This window comes from Ornithodoros turicata, chromosome 5 (assembly GCF_037126465.1).
Source record: "Ornithodoros turicata isolate Travis chromosome 5, ASM3712646v1, whole genome shotgun sequence".
Taxonomy (NCBI): domain Eukaryota; kingdom Metazoa; phylum Arthropoda; class Arachnida; order Ixodida; family Argasidae; genus Ornithodoros; species Ornithodoros turicata.
In genome coordinates, this window is record NC_088205.1 from 41,316,551 (window position 1) to 41,338,739 (window position 22,189).

The 22,189-nt window shown below is 44.5% G+C and overlaps 1 long non-coding RNA gene across 2 annotated transcripts; it reads right to left on the reverse strand.

Moving 5' to 3' along the window:
* Positions 1-12,410: 12,410 nt before the first annotated feature.
* Positions 12,411-13,640, reverse strand: LOC135395581 (uncharacterized). Of its 2 annotated transcripts, XR_010423189.1 has the most exons (4): positions 13,482-13,640; positions 13,288-13,417; positions 12,617-12,783; positions 12,411-12,523 (listed from the first exon to the last, which is right to left on the reverse strand). It is a non-coding gene; the product is annotated as an uncharacterized LOC135395581 (long non-coding RNA). The 2 variants fall into 2 exon arrangements; XR_010423188.1 differs by having other exon boundaries at positions 13,288-13,633.
* Between the last annotated feature and the right edge of the window lie 8,549 nt (positions 13,641-22,189).

A 22,189-nucleotide genomic window follows, 5' to 3' on the forward strand; every position in this document is an offset into this window, starting at 1 on the left:
ATCCGTTGAACTTTATGCTATCTTGTTATTCTTGACATATGCGGAAGACTGCGATCCGCGGCACTGGGTAATTTACACCAACTCCAAAGCAGCTCTCCTGTGCATTAAAAACATGGGCATCCGCGGTTCCCTTTCCTCGGTGGTGATAGATATCCTGTGCGCCCTGAAGTCCCTACAAGATCGCTCCCACTCCGTTGCCTTTCAGTGGGTTCCAGGGCATTGCGGAATAACTGGCAACCACGAGGCCGACGCTGCCGCTGCACATCAACAACGGCCTTCTATGCCCATTATACTCTCGAGAGGAGACAGAAGATCCCTCCTCAGGCATTTGTCCGATTCCTGGTCTACCCTACAGTGGCAACACGACATTCCAACTAGGTCCTCTTTGGGAAGTATAGACCAAACGCTGTCATACCGGCTGCCTGCAAAGCTTCCTCGTCCTCTGAAATCGCTCATCCACAGGCTACGTCTGAATGTGGCCTTCGCTCCGTTCTATCGCTACCAGCTAGGCTGTGTGGCTAGCCCTATGTGCAACCAGTGTGGTGTACTTGCCAACGTAGAACACATACTCCTCCGCTGCCGGACCTATATCAACGAGAGGCGTACACTGCAGTCACAGCTTGCCACCCTTGACTGCCGCCCCTTCAACTTGTCGACCATCCTCGGCCCATGGGACACCGCTGCTCACTCCAGGGCGCCCTTACGTCATGTAGTTGGCATTCCTGAGGCGACAGGCCTAAAGGACTCATTATGACCCCAGCAGCGCTCTCGGTCATTCCCACCGTCACGATCACGTTCAGCATAGCCATCGCCGCTCCGATCATTCCCGTCATCTATCATAGTCATCACTCATCATTGTCACCACTCATATTAGACCCCCTAGCTATGGGGTAGCGTTCCACACCTAGCGTGGAAAACCTCCCCACTTCATCATCAGAATATATCTGTTGTTGTTGATTAAACATTTCAGATGACTGTTGCGAGATTCGCTTCTCGCAATATCTGATTACCACTTAGAATTTATCTCATATGCATTTTGTGCCGTGTGTTAGAGGATTAGAATTGCAGACTCCGCCTGCACGTCATGCTTGTAAAATCCTCCATTTACAACGCTATATTTGATAATAGATTCCTTTCAACATATATTGTCAAAAGATGTTATAGACATACTTTCAATTATACATTTGTCGTTTGCTTATGAATAAGAGAGCTAGTCCAACAGTTTGAGAAATATACACGCACTCGTATCATGCCCCTAAACTTTAATGACCGATCCTTCTCCGGCAATTCTACCCTTCGGATGTTGAAATTGTGCAGATTGTAGTCTGGTAAAACCTATTTGATTGACCGTGCTGGTTCCATATGATAATTCTTGCATATTAGTGTGGAACATTCATTTCCTTAGCAATCATTGTTCTCCATCTATACATACTAAATACAATCTGTTTTCGTTGCGATGCATAGAATTCATTATAGAGATGACAAAGAAATTACATTTATTATTTCAGTTATACGGTTGTTTATTTCGATAAATTACAATTGTTCTATTCCAAGCTCTGAAGTTTTCGTTTGTTGTCTTGATTGATGAATGGGGAATGCATCATATAATAAAGTCTTATTATGGGTCGCTTGAATCCAGCGTTGATTAATGCACCCGATATGTTGTCGCCGTACCTGTATCGCTTCAGTAACTTGGACTTAATTGCCACAAACTTGCGCAATCTCTTATTGATGTTTCCTTTCTTTGTATGAAGATTCTTGAATGGCGTACAGGACAGTATTAGATGAAAATCGTCCGGTGGACCACTGCAGTTGATGTAGTCATTGAGTTTCAATAAGTGATTATACATCAGGCCTCGTACAACAATATTGAACTTCTGCTCATTCGACGTCGTTGCGAGAACTGGTAGAAGAAAAAAATTGCGTAGCCGTGGTAGTGGAACATATCATGTAATAAGATTTTTTATGTATTTTCCATCTCAATAGTTGGGTGTAATTTCAGCAAATCCGTAATGAATCGTGCGATATAGACCGCTTGTATATGATAATTTGATCTCGCTGCTTTCTTGATGAACGCAATGCCCACTGCAATGATTACAATTACATCTGATCTAGTGTATTTTAATTCTTCGTTAGCAAACCTCAAAAACTCCGCCATCAATCCCATTGGTCCTTCCGATGTTGATGTGTAGATATTTTTATAATTATTGTACATTTGGCATACAAATTCTTGCACCTTGAATTCTGTATTTTGTACCATATCTCCGAATACGACCATGTCTAGGACGTATTGAAATGCAGTGATATTGGAATCGTTTCGCGGCTTTTCCTTTTCGAAGCAGTTTTTTATCACATCTTCCCATGACTTATGGTAACGAGTACAAAATCCGTCCATCTCTTCAATGTAGAGCAATTGTCTGTTCTGTTTTCGAGTGTGCCTCTACACTTATTTAAAAGCATATCTATGCACATTTTATTGTTTAAAAATTTATTATGCTATCTGATTTAGAATGTTATTAATATCCACCTGCCGTGAGAATTATGGAAATTGATTTACAAAAAGATGTGATGAGTAAGAAAAAACGTGTGCTTTCAATGATGGTTCAATGATTCAATGAATGTAGAGACCGCGCTAGGAACCTCCCTTCCTTAACTTGATGCTCGTGTTGGGGACGTCGGCTTTCATCACTCACTTTATCGCTTGAATCCACTAGTTGATCCTGTTTATTCATTGAAAAAGGCAAGTTTCTGTACAGATTCTGTGGTGTATTCACGCTGCTTGCTTAGAAATGATTTGTCTCAATTCATTATTGTTTTGACTTTGTTTCAGGTATTCACTCGATTGATATTCCATGAGTTGGGAATTATGTTTGCATGATGTATTAATTGTGTCTGTTGATTCCCTCTATAGGAAAACTTAACTATTTCTCGCTTGCTTGGAAAGTTACTGCCTGAAATAATTATTGTCTTGTATTTGGTTCAATTGTTCACCCGATTGACATTAGTAAAAATAATCTCTGATTTGGGAATGCCTCATATTTCTGAGTTGCGTTTCACATATGATGTTTCTGTGTGGTTCATCTATATAGAACTTTCTGTTGCAAGATATTACAAAAACTTGATGTAATTAAATTCGTTTCTAGTTTTTGATTGAGTATTGTTTCTATCATTGAATAATTTGGACTTTCTCTACATGTTCAATAAAAAATATCGTCTCTATACAAACTTAGCCGACTTGTACTCCACTTTGAAGAAAGACTTCCGTTTCAAGGAAAGAAGGTGAAAAGATAGTGATCCCCGCGAATAATGCCAATCTCTATTTGCGATGTACAATAAAATATATTGCCTTTGTACTGTCTTATCTGACGTTGAAAGTATCCTGTTTGCTGGAAGAATGAAAAGGAATATGCCCCCAACACTTTGAGTGATGAAGCATGCGCAGTTGCTTCGCTTTGGTCGTATAGATAGAGATATAATGTCTCCGGGCTTTGAAGAAAAACCGAGATCCTCTCACATTGTACGGTGCCTGTGTGTTGGATGCCTCCATCAATGTAAGGTTTGTAGCGTTCGTTAGAATGAAAATTGTATAGTGTTCGATTAGATTAAGTAACGAAAATGATTTTATGATGATGGTTCGACGACACGACCGTCTCTATAATACACGACCATTACACTCGCACCTAGCCCCAGCGCCACTGATGTAGTTTCGCCAAGCGGCCGCCGCGCGTTTGTGGCGCTGAATACGGGACCCTCGGCAGACGACGCATGCTATGCGGATACCGTTGCTGCCGTCATTCGCGTTTGTTTTTTGCTATTTTTCACGCGGTGGACAGTGTTTGTCTCCAGTGCATGGTTTGTGCATGGTGCAGACGTGATGGTGTACTGCACCGTCCCGCTTTGCAAGAAGAAAAAAGAAAGCAGTGTCGAACACAAGTATTTCATTCCACGAGTTCCGCTCAAATGCTGTCTTACAGGAGAAGTGGCTCGAAATATATCGCGGCGTCTTGACACATTGCGGCGTCATTGCGAATTGCGATTGTTTCATTTCATATAGGGTGCACTTTATGGATGGCAGTGTGTACTATAAATAGTTTTATCTAATATAGCTGAGTACCTTTTACGCATCTCTCTCTGAAAAAAAAAAAAAAACGAATAATGAACCGTGGCCTCCGACCAGGGGTGGACATAAATGCATTTTTTGAGTATTTAAATATAAATACAAAATACTTTGTTGAAAGGGGTGTTTAAATACTCTTCATAAATACTTTTCGATAGGAGTATTTAAATATAAAATATACAGTATTTAAATGCCGTAACTAGTACCATAAATACTGTGATGAAGATATCATCTGGAATTACAGAAATAACGATGAACATAACAAGTCAGCAAGGAAAAATAGCATTTATTTGTTAGATTATCACGGTAATTTTAATATTAGAAGTTTTTGACTGCATCACTTAGGATTCTTGTGTTCGGCCGTACAATCAGATTCGCAAAGGAGAACATCATCTTCACTGGTTCCGATGAGCAAAGGCTTGCATTGTCTGCAACAACAGCGAAAAATTTTCCATCTAAAATCGTTTTTCGCCTGCATGCTAGCTCGAACTCTGCGTGTTCTCGGCATTTCAAGGCCGAAGACTTTAGCATCGGCGCAAAGCGCAAAATTCTCAGACGTGGCACCGTGGCTACGGTACCTACGTTTAGTGATCACGAAGTTTACACAGCCTTGCATCTCCCAGGAGTGCAAAACGAACACAAAAAAGGTACCAAAAGGTAGCGTCGCAGAAAAGCCACCATCAAGAAAAATTCTCAGAGTGGCTTCTATCCGAACAGCATAATAAAGGTTAGCAGAGCATTGTAATGGCAAACCGCAAAAGAAGAAAAAAAGTGTAAAAGTAAAATAAAAAGGGACCAATAAGTAGGAAAACAAAACAAGCAACTGAGGATTTAAAGCTGAAGTGCTTGCTTATATAACAAATTCTGTTGGACGTCGTAACAGGTGTCAGTCATCTCTTTGCCAGGAACAGTTTCTTCTTACGGTCGCATTCACCCATTCTCTGTAACTGCCCTGTATGTTAACACGGAACGCTTCTCGCGTGAAACAAAAAAGTCTGAACGCGCTTGCGTCTGACAATCATAAACGCATGATAACTGGCCCAACACACAAGGTGCTGCTGCGAAATTTATGTGTACGATGTACGGCACATAGTGCGCGAGTTTCACAGTTTTACATGCCACCTACGCTTCAGAGCACAGCTTATTTCTGAGTACTTAGTTTCAGAACTCTTGGCTCTACATGAACAGAGAACCTGCGACAATACACAAACATGTACGCACGAAGAATTAACCACAAGGACCACTCATATTGCACACAGCTGAGCTACAACAGGCGCTCTTCTGGGTCCCGCAAGTGGCGTCCCCGGCGTGCCGTAAATACGGCACTTCCGCTCCTCGAGGCGCGGACGGAAGTCCCATAGGCGAACGGGTGAGTGTTATGGTCGTGTATTATAGAGATGGTCGTGTTCGACGATAGATTATTTTCTTCTATTGTTGTTTACGTGGCGCCGCTTAGAGTGTTCCTTTGTTCTTCATCGTTAAATCTGTGCTAATCACAGTATTAAATTTGTAATATTTCTCGTTTTGATAGATTGTTTCGCTATTATATTCCTGCATGTATCTGCTGTTCACGTGTTGGATGATGTGCAGGTTTGGCTCTCTATTAATGCTAGCTGTTGATTGTGTTGTTTCTCATTATTTCCTTACGTCTATGCATTTCACTTAATGATTAATGAAAAGTCGTGTAATGTTGGAACAAAACATATGAAACTTAGATTCCCTATTGCGCTCGAAATTACTTAAAACACTTAATAAGAAACATGATAATGAGAAAATTATTAGTATTGCAATAATAGTGATCGTGACTCAGACTTGTTATAATCAAACTTGTAATTTTGATTGTAATCGTATTCATTAAGAATATCTTCTTTGATTAAAGGTAGTGTCCTTTAATATAGATTTTATTTCTTCTTGTGTTCGTGTCGTTCTTGTCGTCGTGTCCTATGGTCTTCCAGGATCTCTGCTGTTCACAATTAATTACATACATCTATCGGCACTTGTAATTAAAATCCCGCTATCGCAATGATGGTGGTCACGTATAGGAATATTAGACTTTTTATAATACCACTTGTAATTTTGATTGTAATCATATTGATTAAGAATATCTTCTTTGATTAAATGTGGTGTACATTTTTCGTTTTGATATGGTATTGCTTACTATTATTTCCCTACATATTCCTTCCCCTCTTTCTTTGTTTTTTCTTTGCAATAAACCTATATCCCCTCCCCTACATGTTGGAGGATATGTCTGTTTCGTTCTATATTAATGCTATCTGTTGATCGTGTTGATTCGAATTATTTCCTGATGTCTGCGCTACTCACTTCATAAGAACCTGATTAATTAAATTTGTGTCATGTTGGAATATTAAACTTAGCTTCCATATTGTGCTCGAAATCGCTTACATCTTTCAAAACTTGTAATCAAAAGCCCACTGTTGCAACGATGGCGCTCACGTCTCAGACTTGTTATAATAAAACTTGTAATTTTGATTGTAGTCGTATTGATTAAGAATATCTTTTTTGATGAAATGTGCTATTCCATATTAATTCTGATTCATTGAAAACGTGTGTGTATGATTACCATTAATAAAAAATATTGTGTTTGATGTGTGATACCTCTTCAATGCTATTGCATGATACCTGTAATAAGTATAATCTTTGATACGTGTATCGTATTGTGTTTCTTCTACTTCAGGTTTTTGGCTGGGTTTTTCTCCTTCACACAGAGTCACAGCATAATTCATGGCACCATTGACTTTAATAAATATATTTTCACTTGTACTTTTGTGTAATGCTATCCTTTGCGTGTCTATACTTTCATGTAAACCGTCTACTGCACATCAGTTGTAACGGAAAGAAATTGTGAGGGAAGTCGGCCCAGGTGGAAAAGTTGCTAAAGAAGTCGGCCCAGGCTGAAAAATGTGTGAGGGTAAGCGCACGCGAAGTCCTCCCCCGCCGGTAAGCGCGCGGACAACCCTCCGCACACGTGCCGCTCGCCGCGCGCGGGAAAAAATACGCGAGTGAAGTCGGCCCAGACGCGACGGTGGCGCTGCCCTGGTGGCAATGTCGTCAAATGGACCTATTACTACTAACATATCTTTCCACAATTGAATAATTTATGATTCGATATAGTTGCACAGAGCCAAGCTTCAGTTAAGACAACTATGTCCGCATCAACAGTATCAGTTAACGAACATCAATCGTCACGTTCCTTAATCGAACTTCTAATATTCGTTGAAAGATGAAAGTCACTGAAAAGGTTAGCCAGCTGTAGGGATCGAACCCACATCTTCTGGATTCGTGTACAGAACGGAAATGGCATTTTTATGAACTGTTAGAGTGTCCCTGGGGGTGTGCTATGCAGTAGAGTTTGCGTCGGGTGATGTGAAAGGCAAAGATATAACATTATCTGGTGTGGAGGCAGCTGAAGTTTGCGTCGCAGGAAGCACAGAGGTCGTCGCGAGGCTTACGAGGTTACGTCGCGAGGCTTTTGGGGAGTAGTACACCCATGGGGGGGGGGGATATGTTTAACCGCCCACCCATGTTTCGCAGACGAAAGCTCGTGAAGAGAACAACTGTCGGTATCATGTAGTAATAGCACTTGTCATTCACATGCAACCTGTTACAGCGGAGTCTGGAGGGTACGATCTCAGTTGTCTCGCGACGTAAACACATAATTATAAAATTATATAAATAAAAAGTCTGGAGGGTACATGATTTCCCGTACTCAATCAACTTTTTCCTTGCAAGCCTTGCGTTATCAGAAAAATCTTCAGACACTTGTGAATTTTCAGTTTCTGCCTTCCTTGGTGTACAGTATCACATGTTTTGAAGGACGCAAATTTGGCAATAATGGGCCTTGCGTTGCCTTCAGTAAATGTACCTATTCTATGTGATCGTTCGATTGCATTGTTTGCTATGTTCAAAACAAGGCAATCATTGATAACAGAAACCAGCTTTGCTTCACTTTGAGACCACGTTTCAAATCTGTCATCATCGATGCCATGAAAAACAAGGTTATCACGTCTTGAGCGATCCTCTAATTCTGATAGACGTGCGTTTAAGAACTTCTTTTCAGTTTTTAACATGGTAAAGTCACATCCTACCTGCTCAAACATCGCGACCTTAGTTTCTACTGCCGACAGTCTGTTAGAGACATCGTTAATCTTCCCGGACGTTTCATTTTGTGAACGCTGTACCTCGGTAACGGCAGACATGAGCTCAGATTGTCCCCTTTCAAACGCAGATAAGCGTTTATTCAAGTCTTGTAGCAACTGCAACACAGTGTTTTGATTGGGGTCCGGGGTTGGTCTCGATATGGCCGCACTGGGTCAGCAATTGGGAAATGACAGAAATACAGTTGTGATTAGTTGACAAAATCATGTGTGGGCACGGCAGCTCTACAAGGTACCTATTACTAGATTTCTTACAGAGCAGAGAATTGTGGTTTCTTACCTGCATAAAAAGCAGAAAAGGGTTAGCGATCCGCCACATAGTAGAGTCACCGTGCCCACTGCCAATGCAGTCGAAGTTGGTGCAAGGTACATATAAATGGTAGCGAAGCTTGCATTGGCCACCACGTCTTCAAGGGCGGCCATGATAAAGACCGTCAGCGCCATCCATCCGTTGCGGGGCATACTACAAATTTCGTCATAATGACGTCACCTGGACGTCACGTGGTACGTCACCGTTACGTATAGCACGGGGCGGGCCAGGCGCTCGCGCTGCGCGTTCCTTCCACCGCGATGCCGAGTCGCAGAATGTCACAATCACTGTTGATAGCAAATCCAAGAGCAAAAGCTCATGAACAATTTGTAAATTGTGTATGTATATTGTGTGTTTGTAATTTGTAATTTGTGTTTGTTTGGGCCACATTATATGATACTTGCATGCTGTGTGGTGCTATGTCTCCCAACCGTTTTTGGCATTCGTAATGAATGCTATGGAGGAATTAGAAAGCACAAGTCCATTAGCTCAGCTTAGAAGTCTGTGATACTTTATCTTGCAAAACAGCCAAAATAATATCAGCTTCCAGCAATGACAACCTTGTTCAGAGCATACACACTGTTCATGACTACTACTTTGATTACAACAGCATTTTTGTATTAAAGGAATGTCAAAGCATTGACAATGTTCTCTGCTTCTGCTATTTTGTGCACATTTTGCCACGTGGTGTAGGTTTTCAAGCTGCACAAAGTGCTTAGCCCTGCACATAACTGCACATACATACTGGCAGTTGTGCACACAACTACTGAACTCAGAACAGGATCCAAAATATAAAATTACGTACTATGGACCTATGTAGACAGGTATACACTAAATGCATATCAAAGAGAGGGCAAACTGCTGATGATCCAAAACAGAAAATTCATGCTAGGAATCTATATACAAGGGGAAGCAAACAACAACTTTATTATGGGATGATGGCTGGGGCTTCCACAGGGATACACCTAATACGTATCAAAGAATAGCAAACTGCTGAAGATTCAAAATAGAAAATGTATGCTAGGTATCTATGTACACAGGTGTACACACACTAAACATATAAATAGGCGCACACTGCTGAACTCTGCATGGCAGTCAAAATACAAACAACACAGTAAGGAACTATGTGTAAAAGTGCACTATGACAATCTTACGCTACACAGGTATGAAAGAATCACAAGAGATCATGTGCAATCTAGGTTACAACTGAAAGCACTGGATAGACAACAGAACCATGCATATGCTGTTGCATGGAAAGAAAATAACTTCTGGTTACACCAAAACAACGTGCACAGATTATGAACATAGTCTCACGGCGTGCTGCAGTGCCTTTTGACGTAACGTACTATTTCGTACTTCCTCATTCCTATGTCGTGCAAACCAGAACAGTCGCACCCTGAGAAAAAAGTGAAATAAATCATCATACACTGATGGAGAACATAAACTCAATGTCTTTGGCACAAGTGTGTCCAACACTTCACACAGCTTGGACCTGACCCCTTGGGAGGTGAAGAATGTCTTGACGTTTGCTTTGAAGGCCTCCTCGCACGCACCCACAAACGTCGCAAAGGCAGAAAGAGGAACTGACAGCTTTCCAAAGTCAGTACTGTCCACCTTCTTTACACTCAAATAAAGTAATAGCTGGCTACTGTCCTGAAATGTGGCATTGTCTTCCAGCAGTTTGCATTTCTGCTCAGAGGGGCAAGTGTGAGCACCGAGAAATTTTGCACCAAGCCACCCTGCGAAGAATGTTGTGCTGTTGGACCCTAGCGGTGATGGCGACTCACTGGGTGCCACGATGACATCGTTAGTAATGTGCGTGGCAGCAGAACATCCAAGTCTGCTCATGTAGTTAGGACCAATAGGTATTGCTGCCAGGAGGGAGTCCACGTCTTCAGCACAGTTTGAGCCCTGCGTAGTCTTAAAAGGTTGTCCGAGTAGCAGATGCCTTACTGCTGCCTGGAACTGAATGCAGCTGGAGTCAGGGTTGCTTCCACACTTTGTCCTAATTATGCAGAAGGTGTTTTCGAGTGCATCCTGGTTCAGCCTTCGAGTGAGGAGGTACTGTATGCCAGAGTTTCGCAGATCTTCGCTGAGCTGAAGCACGGAAGTCATGGTCAAGCAGAAGCCACGGATACACGGGGGTGGTCTCTTGCATCCAAGAACAGCAATCTTTTCAAACTCGGACAGGCACTCCAGCAAGAAGTCCTTGTGACCAGACCCCTGTTGTATTGCCGAAGAATATTTCGTCTTGTCATGCAGGTGGCTACTGTTAAGAGTGTCGAAGAGACGGTCGACTCGCTCAACAAATCTGGCTGTGTGGATGGCATCAGGTGGTAGCTGGTGGAAAGTGGATAAGGTGAACATTGAGGCTGCAACATGGTTGCTGAAGATATGTGCAGCCAGTTTGACTTTCATTTTTGAGCTGAACGTTAAATTGAAGTGCCCATCAGTTAGCCGTGGCATGGACCGTATTTCAAGCTGTTTGTGAATGGCAAAAGCATCCCGGATATTCTGCGCCCTTATGATGTGGTTGCCAACCTGGAAGTCATACTTTAACAGCATGTTGCGAAGGCATTTCAGCAGGTGGGGTGGATCAAATATGAAGAACAGCTTCTCATCACCAATAGTGAGATACGGCTTCGCAGTTGTAACCAGCTTCCCCAGTAGAGAGATATTCTGGCTTCCTTGGTCACATGTCACAACTTTTGGCCTCAATCCTGTACTCAGGAGGCGGTGGTAGCATTCAAGCAGTTTCTCTTCCAAGTCTGAAGCAGATGCTGCTCTGTGAGTGAAGAAGTAGCCTAAGACCTGCTTCCATGGGGTACAAATGCCTCTAGCCATGAAGAGAAGTGCTTTGTTTGCCAACGCGGAGTGAGCATAGTTGCCACAGCTCAGAAATCCTTCAAAACAGTCTTCTGTTGCATTGTAGTGCAGTTCCCTCTTGATGTGCATCTCGTCGAAGATTATCACACAGAGCTTGTCCATTTCAGAGAAGTTCGTCACCTTTCGCTTCACAACATCAAAGACTTCATCTGAAAATCCAGGTCGTAGTGGGATACGTTTCATCCACAGCTGTAGTGACCTCACTGACGGCAAGTGGAACAGCTTTCGGCAGTACCTGTAGCCACGGGGGCTGTGAAAGTACAAGTTCAGCGCAAATGTCTTGTTTGGTGGTGACCAACGGCGTCCAAATTTGCACACACCTCCCATCTTTATCTGTGCCTCAATGAAGTCTGCGACAGTTCCAGAGACGTGACACCTCACATGCTCCATCAGGTCACGGATGGTCCTCGTTCGCCTAGGCCTTTCAATGTCTCTCTGAAGCTTCTTGTTGCGGGCTTGCAACTGGTGCACTTTCTTGCGGAGGTTATCCAGCTAGCCTTTTGTTGGCTGTGCTGAAGCTGCCAGACTACTGGACGATGGGCAATCTTTGGGGGGATGCCAGCCACTTCCACCTGCAAATGGTGATCAAAAAGCATTCACAAGTCTGCGGACTTCATGGCGGTAGAGTATTCGTCACATACCTCCTAAGTGCTGAGGTGACGAGACTGCACGCAGTACACCAGACGACGTTCCTGGCAGAGGAGTGACAACTGCAGCTAGTGGGGAGACAACAGTGCTCTGTGTTGACAAGGTTGGTGCGTGTCGTGCGTAGCTATGGTCCTGATGAGACAGATCACGCTGTTGCTGACTTTCTTCAGTACCACACTCTGATGAAGCAGATGGTGTCGTACAGTTAGCCAACCCAACAACTACGTTACTCAAGTATACCTTCAGCATGGCAAGGATGACTCACCTGGTGAAGGTGTATTGCTCCTGTGCTGTCGTCATCGCAGGCTACCACAGCTTGCACACGTTCCTCCGTTGAAGGCCCACTGCTTTCAAGTCTGCTCTGATTGGCGTAGGCACTACTTCCTCCTGTAAACCACCAGTAGCACTCGCAATAATTGCCTCTAGAGTTACAACATTTTCATGTGATAACTTGAGCATACTGACTTGTATTATACTTACCAACGCCATGCAGTGTGCGCTTCAATGTAGGAACTGCATCCCACCGAAGCCTTCCTGTGCGCAAATAAGCAACTGGTGCGAAGTGCTGGGAGCACAGGACCTTAGAGCGAATGGAAATTAGACTCGTATCCGCCTCCAGGTTGCAAAACTCCAGCCACGCCTTGTACCTGCGAAGCGTTTTATTGTTGAAGAATTATGCAAAGCTGTGCCACGAAAACATGCACCAGCTACAGCAGCCTGACATTGTATGCCCTAAATTCAGAGCTAAAAAAAAAAAAAATCAGCAAGCAAAGCAAGCCGTCAACATGCTAGCATTGGGTACATGTGAGCACATGCAGCACAGCCCTTTGTGTCCCGTACATGCAAGCCTTTGCAAAACTCCTCGTTCAAAGCAGCCCAGCAGCCACATGCTTAAATATTTACATGTTTACCACCTCACTGTGGAAGTATGACCTATCCAGGGACCGTCCATACAGTCTGAAAGCTGGAAAACAGGTGATACCATTGAAACGCTGTTAATCTTATATAACTTGCACTATGTTCACTTCACCGCTCTCAATAAAACTCGGGGGGAGAGGTACGCATTGTACTTCAGCAAACACTGCACGTCCTCAACCAAGTGACTCAGCTCAGTTCTCGGCCGTAGACACTTATAATATATAGGAACTCACCTCAAGGGGTCCCGAGGAAAACGGTGGAAACTTATACCGCCCATAGTGTCATCGGCGTCACAGTTCCCTTTCTCCTTCAAGAGGCACCGCTTATGTACGCGCCTCGACATGGTGCGTCTCCCGGTAGAGCCTGCAGGAACAGGTTTACAGGCGTTCTGTTGTGTTTTACCATTGTTCGTGTGTGCCTGCCTTACCTTAGTTCTCCGAGAAGTGTCCCCTGTTCGACTTGGTGGTTTGAAATTGAAAAGACGACGATGAAGAAGAAAACGGCTATCAACAGTCACAAAGTGCGCAGTCAACGTACGGCAAACTCGTAGCTAACAACACGCTGAGGGACAGGAACCGGAAGCGCACTCGGCTCTGTCTATAATCTTACGTATTACTGGCAGACCAGGCGAATTGCTATATTAAAAATATGCATATTGGATTAATACACACATTATTCGCGCCTCCGATCAAATTATTTTTGTTTATCTTCGTAGTTTGCCCCTCAACAACCACGCTCGCATGTGTATCATGAAGGGCGTAGGGTTGCTAACACAGATTTGGTATTTTTTCTCGCCTTCGCTACCATTTATATGTACCTTGGTTGGTGGCTTTAAAACCACAGCGCGATGATGTCGCTGATAATGTTCCTGTGCCGACGGAACCACCAAACGTTAATCCAGTTTCCGGTGTCACATCGTTTAATAGTCAAATGCAGTTCGGGCGATAATGAAACAGAAGAAGTTGTGTTGCCTCGGGCTGGTTCAATGGAGGGCTTAACGTCGCTGAGGTTACAGCATAGCTGCATAAAAAGCAGAAAAGGGTTAGCGATCCGCCCCATAGTAGAGTTACCGTGCCCACTTATCATGTATTCCATCCACGACCATTTCTTTAATACACGACCATAACACTCGCCCGTTCACCTATGGGACTTCTGTCCGCGGCTAGAGGAACGGAAGTGACGTATTTTCGCACGGAGCGCCCGCCACGGGCGCCACTTGCCGTACCCAGAAAAGCACCTCTTGTAGCTCAGTTGTGTGTAATATGAGTGGTCCTTGTGGTTAATTCTTCGCGCGTACATGTTTGTGTATTGTCGCAGGTACTCGTATGCTTCACACAAACCCATCGTTCCGAAATGGTACACCCAACAACCATCAACGCGCTGGTTCGTCTCGCTCTCTAACTGTAATTATAAGCCATCGGTTCTAGGCGACTAAGTAAAGCCTCTGACACAAGTCAGACGAATATGAGGGATAATTGATGTCATTTATGCGAGTGCATAGGGTATCATACATAGGGCATTCTTTCTTTTTTTATATAGAAAATTTTGTTAATTGAGCTCTCAAAGGTGGCATTTTTCTTCGTTAGTTCGCAAACCTATGGCTGAATAGAATATTTATTTCACTTGTCTACGAAATGTTCAAAATATCACAAAGCCTGACTGCTGAAAAATCTCAGACTAGTGTGCCACACGGTCGCCGTCCTTTCAAAACAAAACGATGTCATTTACCTTCTCCAGTTCCAGTATACAAAAAATGCAAGGTACGTGCTATAAGTGCATTAACTTGTGGTTGCCTAACTAAGAGAAGTACACTATGTATAGATGAGCCCCGTTAGTCGTACACGTCCGTTGTGAAGAACAACGTGGCGGCAGGACCGCTGTCGCAAAAACTCCTGCTCATCCAACAAAAACAGTCTGTGTTCTAAGTAGTCTGTCACCAGTTGAGTCACCATGGAGAGTCTAGGGTGCATCAGGCGGTTTCTTCTATTCTGAGCTACGGCTGTGCAGCGAAATTTCCAAAGCGTAAAAGCTGTCATTATCATGATTAGCTGTTCGAACCTTGTCCTCATCTGTTGCATAGGCCTATACCGAATGGAAAAGCGGCGACACACGAGTGTCCACAGAGTCCTTGCTGTGACACACTCTCGTAGCACATGGTCACTATTCTCCTCGGCGCCGCAGTTGGAACATGAGGGACTGCTGAGAAGACCCCATCTGGCCAGTTTGTCTTTCGTTGGCAATATCTGCCAACTAGCTTTCCAGAAAAAAATCGCTCACTTCACTGTTCAGACCAGTGGTCTGCCTTTCCTTCTTGAACATGTTCAAGTGTGCGTCACCTTGTTCGATGCTCTTTTTGTGGAAGAGTTCTTCGCATAAGCGAGAAACTGAAGCGAGTCGAGGGTCCGGATCAGGCACAGCTTCCTGTAAACGATTGAATATATGGACTACCTTTTTGTAAATCAGTGGTGGTTCTTCAACCGCCGGACATCTGTTTCCGAGTCCACGCGGCACTAGTACTCTCCTTGATGGTCCTAGCCAGAACAGTACCAGCGGCCGAGCAGGGGAGTCAACTCGTTCCAGAATGTGCAGTACTCCTTTCATGGCAAAGATAGAGGAATACATCTCGATACACGGAAAGCTCCAGCCACCTTCTGACTTAGGCCATCGCAAGATGTCCCGTGGTAACCAGTGTTTTCTTCCGTTCCAGAAAAAACGAAATACGAAGCGAAGCGATACGAAGCGAAGCGAAATACGAAACGAAAGAGAGTTGATTTTAGCTGTGATTCTGGCTGGGGGATACATGATGCGGGCAGCATACCACAACTTGCTACAGAACACGGACTTGATCAAGAACACCCGTTCTTGGAAAGAGAAGTTGAACTGGTGGGCCACTTCAATTTGTCCAGCAAGTTTCTCCAAGATCACGATCCAGTTTCGCTCGCTGGCTCCGGCTTGCGTGGAAAGCACGCCGAGGATGTTTATTTCTGGGGTGTATGATATGTCTGGAGGAAGTAGCTCTCTGAAACCCGCCACTGTAAGCGCCTTTGACTTTCGTAAATTCAGCTGGGCTCCCGAGAGTTTTCCATACGGCCGATAAATCTCGAACGTGTGTGTTACACTGTCGCTGTCCCTTAGAAATAAAACGATGTCATCCGCATAGGCTGGTATTTTAACTTCTCCAGTCACAGGGAGAGGAAACCCATTGATGCGTGCAGATAGCGCAACATTACGAACAAATGGCTCGAGACTGATTATAAAAAGCATGGGGGACAGCGGGCATCCTTGTCTGACCCCTCTTGTGACTCTAAAAGGGGCTGATACTTCTGCATTAACGACGATTTCTGAAGATATATCCTGTATAGGTTTTTCACCCACTCAGTGAACTTGGGAGGAAAACCAAAACACTGCAGCACCCACAGAAGGTAGTCATGCTCCACTCTGCAAAAGCCTTCTTTTGGTCGTGGGACAGCATAACACCTGCTTGACCGCTCGAGTTCATATAGGCTAACATGTCTCTCATAAGTGTAAGGCTCTCGAAGATGTTTCTACCTTGCACTCCACATGTCTGGTAAGGGCTTATGATAAACGGAAGAACTGACGCCAACCTCCTGGCAAGCACTGTGCTCAGAATTTTGCTGTCGACGTTCAGGAGCGTTATTGGCCTCCACGCGCCAGGGTCTGATGGATCACTGTTTCCTTCTTTTGGTAACAAAATCACCCGACCACGTTTGAAGGAAGCTGGCATGACATCAGATGTTAGAATTCCATTCAACAAGGTTACCAGACCCTTTCCTATAACCGGCCAGAAAGACTTATAGAACTCTATGGGAAACCCATCTGGCCCTGGAGCCGATCCTGTCTTCATGGGTTGGATGGTTTCGTATACTTCATAGGCCGTGGCTCGTACTGTAAGCGGGGTATGGTACTCTGCCGGCACTTGAGGAAGATTTGTACAAAAACCCTCTGCACTAGGCGGGGGCCATTCTCCTTGCCGTTCAGTCTTGAAGAGATCTTCAAAAAAAACCAGTGAACCGAGCTAGTATCTCTTCCTGGTCATATGTAAGGGAGTCATCATCACGGCGAACGCACTCAATTCGGCGCAGTGACCAATTTCAGCATTGTGAACATCGCGCAGCATGTCTTTGTTTTGGATCGGGCAATTACGACTTCGCAGGATACAAGATGCCTTGGTAAGCCATTGCAATGTGCGTCTCTGCTCCATCAGCAGTTGGTGCAGATTGTCTTGTGCCAGTAGAGTAGCTGCGCCACCTCTTTTTATTATCTTGATATATGTTCTTATGGCTTTGAGTTTGGCAATGTACTTTGCTTTCTTTTCTTTGCCGGCTTGTACGCACGCTTGTCGCCATTGGTCCTTACAGTCATCCCAACGTCTAGATAAGTTCTCACTTGACGCTAGCGTGGTGGTTATAACACCTGTTAGGGATTGTACGGCATCCGGCTCCCGTAATAGCGAAGTATCAAAACGTCAGAAGTGTTCTTGAAAAGGCTGAATTGGAAATCCTGTAAGTTCAACTAGCACAGGGAAATGATCTGAGACGTGGCCTGCGGCAGCTGGAAAAATCAAGACTTCACAGCCTCAAACATTTTGTGATAAGCAGTCGGAGACGTAAAAACGATCGAGTCGTGAGAGTGATGTCCCGCGGGACCATGTGTGACAGAACGTATTCGGGTGCACCAAATCCCAGCAGTCTTTGAATTTGAATTGCGCAACGAGCTGGCGGAGTTCACGCGCGTGCCAAGCTGGCCGTAATGCCCCTTGGCCCCGTGTGTCTTTGTTTGCTTCCAGGACACAGTTGAAGTCGCCGCCCAAAATCACGGGGTGGGGGTCGAGCAGAAACACATCGAGTTCTTTGAAGAAACTGTTGCCATGTCCTTGACGAGCGGGAGCGTACACATTGATTATGCGCACTTTATCCGGACCAATTACAAACTCAACGGAAATAACGCGGCCTTCCGTGTCACTTGTGAAAGTGCATCTCGACACCAATTGATGCCGAAGAACAATGAGGGCAACCCCTTGTGATCTTCGAGTCGCAAGAGAGAAGAAAACTTTCACATTATGCTGGTTCTCGAATTCTACAAGGTCACTCCACTTCGTGAAGTTCGTTTCTTGAACAAGCACAATGTCGCATCCTTCAGCACGGGCTAGTTGTAGGACGGTGTGCTGTTTGGTGTCGCTTTTGAACCCTTGTGCATTTAACGTTAGTATTCTTACTGACATAAAAAGGAAAAGAAACATGACGCTTTTAGTCTGTAAAACCATCACTAGTTTCTGAAGAGCTGCCTACTTTCATTCTCTTGCTGCTTACTGGACCTGAGGCTAACGACGATGAATCGCGATCACTTTGCAGTTGCAGTGTAAGTTTAGTTACGCCATTATGTTCAGGATTAGTGTTCTTTAGAGTACCACTTTTCCGGTCGTTAGCAACACCTCGTGCTACGCTTAACCTTTTGACAGCTAATGACGCAGGCCGCTCCAGTCGGTGGGCTTCTGGATGACCACTGGTGGTTGAAACTTGAGGGTGCGGCAACTCCAAGGAATGTCCTATGTCGTTTCCGCCAAGCTGTACCGGATCCTCAACCTTCTCCTCTGCTTGAAAGTTGCTAAGGCTGGTTTCTCCCTCATTGTCCTCATCCAACGTTGACGAAGACTCACCATGGCTGTCTATGGCTTCGCCGTAAATGGTTGTGCTGTCGGTTTCCTCCCCACAGTTCCCTGATTTCCGGTCGTCATCCCCAAAGTTATCGATCGAAAGTTCAGGAGCACCAGCCGCCGTAACCGACGCCACTATGTTTCCTTCCTGAAGCTTTTGACCAGATGTTTGCTGCTGCAGAACCTCACTGTCATCGTTGTTGGTCTGCATTGCGGACACAGCTCCAGCAAAAGTTTTACGCCTGGTGCAGTCCGCCGTGGCATGATCCTTCTTGCATTTCCGGCAGCGACTTTCGCACTCCGAGACTACATGGCCAAAGTTGGAGCATCTCCCACAGAAAGGTTCTTTGCAGTCTGACCGGAAATGTCCAGCTTTCTTGCACCTGCTGCAGACTCGTTGGACACCATGGTAGTCAAATGTCACACGGTATCCCATAACTCTAATAAAGTTGGGAACAGGATTGTCGTGTCTCATTTGTATTTGTACAACACGGTGCCCGTTCCTTACTCAAGGCCTGTCGACTGTGAATGACCTCTCCAATTTGACGATCTCCCCATGCGGGGCTAGTGCTCGTAACAAGTACTCATCGGGGACAAATCCAGGCAGGTGCATGCAGGTTACCCGGACAAGACGTGGACCAAGCCACACGAGAACTGACTCCTTGCCGCAGATGACTATGCCACCCCGAGCGAAAAGCTTGCTCAGGGCAGCTGACGAGAAGACGGTAACTTGGAACAAGGCACCGCCTTGATGCTGGACCATGTAGACCTGGTCCAGGCCGATTACTTCCGCCGCACTGTTGGCGACGTCAACCAGAGGTGCTTCGATGGGAGCCCTCACGTTAAACGCCAGGGCTTTTGTCGGACAGAAGTTCGACGATGCCATTCTGAGAACTCTACCTCCAGGGTCCCGACGGCGAGTCAGAACCCAGGTTCAGAGCTCACAGGGCTCTTACGAATCCTTAAGAACGGGCGAGATAAGCCTAAATCAGAGCAGTGAACAAAACACGTCTTCTTCACACGATCTGCTCGGCCCGTTCCTGCGCAACAAGAGGGCGGTTACGACCGCCCTCCTGAACTTTCCTCGTGCCGCCGGTCTCTAGACCTGCATCTAAGGCCCCTTTTCTGTGTGTGTTTTTGCTTTTTCTTTCTTTCTTCTTTTCCTTTATTCTTCTTTTTCTTGTTTTAAGGAATAACTAGTCTGCCTACGCCGTGCTAACCTTTACTCCCTTTCTTTTTTCTTTCAATAAACATGCCCCCCCCCCCCCCATCTAATAATAATTATGCACTTCTGTGGCTAGGCAGTCCCAAAACCGTTCGCGAACCATTCCAGTGAAAACGATTCACTAGAACTGAATATTAACTTTGTCTCGCTGAAATGCGCGGCTTTAAACGCTATTATGTAAAATCTAATTTTCTATGCAGAGGACTTCAATATCTAACTTATGCTGTGGCCACTCTAACGTTGCTCATATAATGATACGTTTGCGTATGTATAACAATTTTCTGGAGAGCTGCGTTAGTAGCAACCTCTTGGGGTATATTCAAATAAACATAGTCTATCTCCCCTGCGTTGATTAGCGGGGTTTGGAGGTGAACGGCTGCTTGATAATAAATCTCGAGCAACACGTTTCCCAAAGCGAGTTCGCCGTAAGTCGTGTCATTGTTAACAGACAAAACGCATGGTTGCACTTCAAACTCTATTTAGGATCTAGAGTTGAATACCTTTCACAAATTTCGAGTTCATGTTGTGCTACTTTTGTGGTCTCTAATTATAGGTAAAATTGGGTGCTTCTTGCGCATTTATATATGTTATCAAGTCCAAGCAAGGTTTTTGACCGAGACCACATCCGACAACACACATCCAACTAGGCTAGATTAGCTATAAAAATAAAAAAAGGGGGAGAGATTCGTCCGAACGGGCAGTTCCAGGACTCGTTGCCAACGTTGCTCGGATACTGCAAAAGGCGGTGGTGAGGCCTTTCTGGCTGGGCAAAGAAATGCAGAGACAGAAGGTAACTTGGAGGAAATTGGGTTCAATCAGACAAAAGACAATCTGTGAGTTAAATATAAGGAGGCGTCGCACCGTAACTCTAGAAGGGCCTACATTATCTCGTTATTCAACACGTCTGTATGTCGCGTGTCTCTGACGTAGCGTCTGTACTGAGAGATTTCGTTCTTCAAACCAGTAACCTGTTTCTGTAACATTTTTCGTGATTCATTTTCTTCATTTGCTAGATTACTAGATTTGTTAGATTTACTAAACCAGGTGTTTGTGCACCAGCTGCAATATAGCTGTCCACCAACTTCTTTTCAGTCGCCAGCTTCGGTATCTTGCTTTTATGAGGCTTTAACAAAACGCTCAGGTGAAGGATCCACATAGAAAGAAGTTGCCGAGTGGAGTTAAAAAAAAGAGCAATACAACATTGTGATACCGACGCGAAAAGTAAAACAACCGAAACGAGTAGAAAAGGAAACTACAACACTACCGTTTCAAGGCGCCTTGTGAGATTCGTTAAATTTTGCGGCAATTCTGCTGGGCTTGGCAATATGCCTGCTTTTTCTAACTTGCCATATACTACTACAAAACGGGAAAATATATGCATCTGATACGAATTTCCTCTGCGACATCGTCCTAAAAGAAACTCCCAAAACCATGACGCACACGCACATAGAAAGGAGCGACCGCACGACATTTCTCTCGGCGTCACCGCAGTGGGAATTTGGATGCCTTAAATGACACGGACAGAGCCGTGTAAGATTAATAACCAGAGTTTCAAGAGAAATTTTTCATCTTGAGACGTCGTTTCTTCCGCCTCTTCTAAGACTAAAAATTGTCTTTGTTTGTTTTTTCCGTCCATGCGCGCTATTCGGGGCAGCTGAAGGTAACTCACTGTTTGTTGAGATTTTTTTCAACCTCAGAATATTGTGCTAGAATCGTCGATTGGCATTTTCTATCATACCTTACGGAATGAAGTCGAAGGTGACTGCCAAGGGAAAAGCTCAGGTTAGGAGCCAGCACGAAGACAATTCCGTCCAATTGCGTTCTTAGACGACTGTGATTAACGAGAGAATGTCATTTACAGACAGCTAAGGTCTCTGCTCAAGCGACGTTCTCTGTAATTTACCGTCCTACGGTGAAGGACTAATGTGCACTTCATCTTTATTTGAAACTAGCGCTGGAAAGCACGGAGGGCAAAAGGAACCTTCGGGGGTGCGCTGGAAAGTAAGGGTTTCAAAATTGTTCTCTAAAATGTATCGGCCAATTATCACCCAATTACTTTTGTAAATTATCGTTATCGTCGTGTTACGTTCGGTCACATTACGATGTATAAACTGATACCCCTGTCACACGGTCTAATTTAGTGCCATTTAAGTGAAGTGCACTCGTCCCGAGCGAATGTCACTTACACTACATGCTCGCAACACGGCTTAAGTAAGTGTCACTAAACTGTGATGGC